Source organism: Prosopis cineraria, unplaced genomic scaffold (assembly GCF_029017545.1).
Source record: "Prosopis cineraria cultivar Desert tree isolate PC_DT_omini unplaced genomic scaffold, ASM2901754v1 PC13, whole genome shotgun sequence".
Classification (NCBI taxonomy): Eukaryota; Viridiplantae; Streptophyta; class Magnoliopsida; order Fabales; family Fabaceae; genus Prosopis; species Prosopis cineraria.
This window is the reverse complement of record NW_026555344.1, coordinates 9,065,976-9,073,816: the sequence shown is the minus strand read 5'-3', so window position 1 is coordinate 9,073,816 and position 7,841 is coordinate 9,065,976.

Below are 7,841 nucleotides of genomic sequence, written 5' to 3'. Positions count from 1 at the left end.
TCAGGGCCGGGCCCATAAGCCCTGATAGGAATAAAATTTAATATTAAAATTTACTTAAAATATTTTAAAATTCAATATACACTCAACCAAAGTCTCACATAATCTAAAAAATAAATAAATAATTTAAAAGTCCAAATAAGATGAAGACAAGCATTATCATCAATCCTAATCAAGATCCCCCTCATCATCATCCAGAAATAAAATATTGGAACCCTCAGATGTAGGTCTACTCATGAAAGATGGAGGCGGAGGCTCAATATCAACTATCTCTGCAGCTTCTTCTTCATCATCACCTACAATAATTAGCAATTAAATTGTGTCATTATCAAATATATATCTATACATATATCACAAGATAAAATATAAAAATTACCATAAAATGGCACAAAACCATTCAACCAATTGTGGGTACAAATCAATGCTTGCACATTATCCGGAAGAAGGCGGCAACAATACTTTGTGAGAACACGGGAGCCGATGCTAAATGCCAATTCACTAGCTACTGTAGTGATTGGAATACTCAGAACATCACATGCCATCCTTGAAAGATTGGGAAATCATTGTTGATTAGTCTTCCACCAATGCAACACATCTAACTCTGAAAACTGATGACCATCAAGGGAAGCTTCTTCCAAATAATAATCTAATTCAGATTTTCCAGTGGAAGAAGTATCCTTACTCTTGAAATTAAGGAAGTCCTGCATATAAAAAAAAATTCAAGTGTATCAAATAAGAAATTACAATTTATAAACTAACAACAATGAGATAAAAACTTATACCATAAGCTTGAGTCCAAGACATGGTTGGTTCCCTCTTCTTCTCTAACATCCTTCCACTAGTGCTTGAGCTTGGTTGACTTTGTGTTGGAGTTGAACTTAGTTTAAGATTAATGGAAGATCCACCCATTTCTTTATATTGATCAAACATACAATACAACTTCTGCTTGATATTATTAACTTTCATGAAGTAATTTACAGGATCAATCAGTGAGTAAAAATACTTAATCACTTCACGCTTTGCTCGTGGATCAAAAACACTTCCAATAGAAAGGATTACACTATAGTCACTCCAATACTTGTCAAATTTCTCCTTCATTTTAATCGCCATACTAGAAATCACAGGATCATGATTGCCAGTGGCTTCATTCAACAAAATCTCAATTTTTGATATTTGCCAAAAATACATATTTGAGGTAGGATAGGATGTGCCAGAAATTAAAGTTGTAATGATTGCAAATGGTTGTAAGAAAGTGCACATTTCTTCTGCTCTCCTCCATTCTTCATTCAACAGGCAATGTTTAAAACTAGTGTCACGACAAGACATGCAAACAAAAGCTCTTTTATATCTAATTCCACTATCAAGCATATCATAGGTGGAATTCCATCTGGTAGGCACATCTAATCGCAATCCTATTGAGGTGTCAATGCCACCAACTTGCTGAATGCATTGCCTGAAAGTCTTCATCCTAGACTCTGATATCTTAACATACTTAATGCTTTTTCAAATTTTATTTATCGTAACATTTGTTACCTTCAAACCTTCTTGAACTATCAAGTTCAAAATATGTGCACAACACCTCACATGAAAAAATTCCCGATCACAAATCAAGTTATTTTGCAAACACATCCTCTCTTTTAAGATTTCAGCCATACAATCATTTGCAGATGCATTGTCTAAAGTAATTGTAAAAACTTTCTTTTCAATCCCCCACTCACACAAGCTCTCAAAAACTTTGCTAGCTAATTCATGTCCAGAATGTGAAGGTTCCATCTTACAAAAAGAAAGTATTCTACTATTAAGTTTCCAATTTTCATCCACAATATAACCTTCAGATGTTACAGCAGTCCAACAATCAGAGGTCAAACAAATTTTGCTAGGACTCTTTGATAAAATTACTTTCAACTTCTCTTTCTGGAGCTCATAAAATCTCCTAACATCTGACACAGCAGTTTTCCTACTCATAATTTTAACGTCAGGATTACATTCCTTAAGCAGCTGTCTTAAAAGAGGAAATTCAACAAAGGAATATGGCAAATCATGTTCAACAATCAACATCCCCAACAACTCCCGAATATGTGGATTATTGATTTGTCTAGGCCTAACATTGCCTTCGTTATCTAACATCATTAAACCTATATTATGAAACTTTGGAAGAGCCACACACTGTTTAATATGTTGACTTAGATGTGAAGTGCCATGATTTCCACCACTTGCTAATAAAGTGCCACAACCATTATACTTTGCTTTTGTTGCTCCCTCTTCATTAACCACTTTAGAAAAGGACTTCCAAACATCTGAAGTACAACTTTTAACTTTCTTAGGTGGTTTCTTGTTGAATGTAGTAAATTGGGTGGGAGTTGATTCTCTATTACTTTCCTCCTCAACTAACTTCTTACTAGTTTCATTACTTTTGGCACTAGATGATGACATACTGCAAACAAGCATAAATCATACAATCAAAACTAAAAATAAAATAACATAACAGTGTTAAGGCCTAATTTATCAGGATCAGAAATAAAATCATATAATCAAAATTAAAAATAAACTACTAGCATTTAAAGCATATCAAGATAGAGGAGGCAGAGGATCAAAAACCAGGAATCAACAATCGGAATCAAGACCAGAAATAATCAAAAATTAGGAATCAACAATCACCAGATCGAAAGACAATTAGAGCAGCAACCAACACTAAATAACCAGAAGCAGATCAAGATACAGGAGGCAAACCTGAAAGGCGAGAGGAAGAGGAGACCACGGCGAGACTGTAACTGTGAGGCTGAGTTGACTGAAACTGAGAGGCAAGAGGGAAAGGAGACCATGACAGAACGAGCTCGAGACTGAGATTGTGAGGCACCAACGAGCTCGAGACTCTGAGACTGAGACTGAGACTGAGAGGCGAGAGGTAAGACTGTGACTGAGGACTACGGCAGATTGCGACAGAGATGATTTTGAGACTATGACTATGACTGATTGCGGCAGAGATGAGCTCGAGATTAAGAGGGGGTCGGCGAGACTGTGACTGCGGTGGAGACGAGCTCAAGACTGAGACTAATACTGAGAGGCGAGCGTCGAGACTGTGACTACAGCGTAGAGTCGGAGACGAGCTTGAGACTGAGACTAGAGTCGGGAAACGAGACTGTGACTGCGGACTACTGTACAGAGGAGCTCGAGAACTGAGATTGGGATAAGATTGAGAGGCTGAGAGACGATAGGAGGAGCTGAGAGTGAGAACCTGAGAGTATGAGATGAGACGAGAGGGCGGAGAGGCTGAGAAGGAGAGACAATTCTGAGAGTAAGAGACTACTGGTCTGCTGCGTGCGGCGTGCCTGCGTGGTGGAGTACTGCTGACTGCTACGTGCCTTACTACTGCCTTGGTTGTAGGGTTTCTTTAGAAGGAATTGGGTTGGACTTTCAAACCCAATTCTTAAACCCAATTCAGCCATAATATAAAAGCTAAAAAAAATTAAAACAAGCTTCACGGGCCGCCCGAGCCTGAGCCCCTTTTTTTAGGGCTTAAAAGGGCCGGGCTTTGAAGCCCGGTTATCCTAAAAAATACCAAATTTTTAAGCACAAACCTTTATTAAAATGGGCTTAAACGGGTAGCCCGTCAAGCCTGGCCTTTATTCCCGACTCTACCACGATGCACACACCTAAATTTGCTATCAAATGACAATTTCTGATATGAAATTCAGATGCACATCATTTTCGCATATGATGTTCGATTGGGATGGTTCAAACACTTACACAAAACTTGTTTCAAAATCTAACTAATGACATTGGTTTCATCTCAATCTGATATTCCTATAAAAAATTAGACACCCAAATACATTTTAACCATTTTCTGCCAGAATTTTGCCACTTAAATGTCTCAATTCAAAACCAATTGTCATTAACCACTTTTTAGGTTTTGACCATGTCCAAATGGACAATATACACCTGATTGACCATACATATGCACAATATATCACATATACAAATATTTGACTTGTAAATAGCCCATTTAACACTTTGGGCCAAAATCACATTTTCACTTCTTTAATTCTTACATGGCCAAACCATCACATATACTCTTCATACATCTCGTATCCACACACATATACTTTCCTTCACTAGCCCATCTAATCATTTCACCACTCACACATATATAAGAGTTAGGGAGCTCAAAATCATCAAACATATCATGATCACATCTTTATGCACGTGTATAAATTCTATGGCAACTTATACATATTCAAGACTATTAAGAACAACTTCATTACACCAATTCTTACAAAGACTTAGGTGAGAGATGCCAACTTAGCCTATATCCTTTTCTTTTAAACTACTAGTACCAAAACTTGAAAAATGTAAATAACTACGAATGAGATAAAAATTTCAGTAATCAATATAGCTCATTTAATGTCTATTATCACAAATAACCATACCAAAGTAACAAAAAACTAAAGTAATACCCCCCCACACACATATATAAGTATGAAATCATAACATCATTTCAAGGAATTTCACACAAATACACATTAGCATGATCATCTAGCCACCAAACCTCCAATGCTTCTAGATATGAAACCATAAGCTCTGTTAGATCAATCATTTATTAACCCGAGCACATTTTTAATGGTAGAAATACCCGACCAAAGATAATTTAACCCACCTATAGACTATGGCTTCCCTTTTCACACACTTGTGGTAGACGTGTCATTGACTCCTAACCGTGCCCTTTCAGACACTAAGGAGTTGCCAGATTGCCTGGATGTCCCATGGTAATAGTCCCATAATATGCTGTAACAGATGTCTTATGATAACAGCCCATATAATGCTACACCGGATGTCATATGGCGCCATCCTGACTATATAATTTTTTCACTCACTTCTCCACACATATACATCCCTACATCCCACCCCTTATGATCATACTCTTTTCACAATTATTACTACACATCTACATTTCTAAACATATATATACTTTCATGTTATATATGTATATATATATATATATCCATTAAAATCAATAAATTTTCAAATTTCATTTCACAAACTAATGTTCATGCTAAAACTATTTCAATAACAATCATGCATAAAACTCATAAATTCACAATCTATCATTTGATATTCACTTTTACATAGTTATAATAGTTAATAAACATCATAAACTATATGGTTACCTCAACCCTTTTGTTTACTAGAAACGGTTACCTGTGTTTCAACAACCTTATTCAAGCTCCTTCCTTGTAATTCGTGCGCCATACACTAGAATCTATACAAAATTGGCAACCCAAGTCAATTTCTCTATTGACAAAAAGTGCCAAATGTCATATTTAAGCACCTAATCGCTATCATAACTACATTTCATACTCGATTACACATTTTACCACTGATTATCCCTCATTTCAAGCTTTAACATTTCTAACAAATTTCTCTCACTACTCTCTTTAGATTAGGAAAATTTTTGCCTACAGTTTTAAAGCTTTATCGTTCAACTCCAACCAGTCACAAAGCATTAGTTTGTTTCAAAAAACCTTTTTATTACTATAGGGTAAGGAATCAACTCTTTAAAACTCCTGAATTCAATTTCTCACTAGTTAAAATTATGAAAAAAATAAGGTAGAATCAGAGGTTAAGGCAATACGTGACTTACCCGATCAGTAACAGATCAGAAACACCATCCTTGCTCCTGCTTGCCCTCGCATATGCACTACTCTTCTCCACTCCAAACCTCTTCTCTTGTGCTCTCCCTTTTTGTTTTCACGAGCTGGCACGTCCTTATTAATCTAATTTCTGCACCATGTGCCATGATGTATCTATCCTTTATTGTAGTATGTGGCACAGTGAGGGAAATCATCACTATGCTCACAAGCTCTGTTTTGGGACTCCACTCTTCTACTCATATCTATTCACATAATATCCCAGTGAGTTAATATAACACTTAATTACTCAGAACCCTAAGCCCACATTAAATCACTAATTCATTCTTAATCAGTCATTAACACAAGATTAGAAATTTAGAATGTTATAATTCTCTTTTCCTTTTAAGAATTTTGTCCCTAAAATTGAAATAACTACTAACTCACATATACCTAAGAGAACAACTAAGGGTATAGCTATCGCATTTTAGCTTCTGTCTCCCAGGTCGCGTCACTGGGAGTTATATCCTTCCAAAACACCTTTACTAGTTGAATAGTTTTATTCCTTAGCTGTTTATCCTTCACATCCACTATTCGCTTTGGTTTTTCTCTATATGTCATATTTTCTCGCAACTCTACCTTTTCAAGCTCAATCATATGAGAAGGATTTGGTTAGTACTTCTTAAGTTGAGACACGCAGAACATATTATGAATCCTCGATAATTATGGAGACAAGGTAATTTGGTAGGCAATTGGCCCAATCTGCTCTAAAACTTCAAATGGACTCATAAATCTAGGGGCTATTTCTTGGCTGTAATTGATTTTCCAATTCTCATTACTGGCATAACTTTTAAAAATACGTGATCGCCTACCAAAAACTCCAATGGCATTCTTCTTCTATCGACATAACTCTTGCCTGCTTTGAGCTGTCAACAACTTCTATCATATTAATTCAATCTTCTAAGTGGTCTAGTCTATAATGTCAGGTCCTACTATGCTTTTTAAACTTAGCTCAGTCCAACACAAGGGTAATCTACACCTTCTTCCATATAAAGCTTTATACGGTGCCATTTGGACGCTGGAATGGTAGCTATTGTTGTAAGTGAACTCTGCTAATGGAAAATAGCTATCCTAACTACCACGTAACTCTAGCACATAAGATCATAGCATATCTTTTAGAGTTTGAATGGTTCGTTCAGTTTGCCTATCAGTTTGAGGACGGTAAGCGGTACTAAACTTTAAAGTAGTGCCCATAGCTTTTTACAATGTTTCCCAAAACCTATATGTGAATCTCGAATCTCGATCAAAGACTATATCCTTAGGCACCTCATGCAAACGCACAATCTCATGAATATAGATTTTAGTTAACTTCTCAAGAGAATCACTAATCCTGATAGCTAAGAAATGAGCTGACTTCATCAATTGGTCAATAATTACCTAAATAATATCGTGCCCCGACTGAGTTCTTAGGAATCCAGAGATGAAATCTATAGAAATGCTGGCCTATTTACACTTAAGTATTTCTAATGGTTGTAATGTTCCAGCCAGTCTTTGATGCTCAATTTTCATCTTCTGATAGGTTAAGCATTGTGCTACAAACTTAATCACCACCAATAACACTTCACATATTGGTATATTTTTGTAGCTCCCGATTAAATAATGTATTTACTACAGTATACTTCGTTAAGGATCACTCTTCTCAAGTCTGCATCACTAGGTACACAAATTCTATCCCAGTGTACCATAAATCAATCATCATTAAAGTTAAAATTTATAGCCAAATTTGTCTCAACCTCTTCTCAAATCTTAAGAAGATACTCATCTTCTAGCTGCGCCATTCTCAACTCTTTCCAAAAATCACTATTGATCACAATAGTATAGGTATCAACTTAAGCTTTCAATGGTGCATCTTGTTAAGAATCAATGAAAGACTCCATTAGGTTATGTTCTCAGATTATTAGACTAGCTATATGTAGTGTCTTCCTGCTTAATGCATCAGTTACTACATTAGCTTTCCTTGAATGGTATTTCGAATCAAAGTTATAATCTTTAAGTGATTCCATCCATATTCTTTACCTCATGTCCAACTCCTTTTAATCCATTAGATATTTCAAGCTCTTGTGGTCACTGAACATGCTAAATACTGAACCATATAGGTAATGACGTGAAATCTTCAGTGTAAAAACCACTATTGCAAGTTTTAAGTTATAAGTTGGGTAA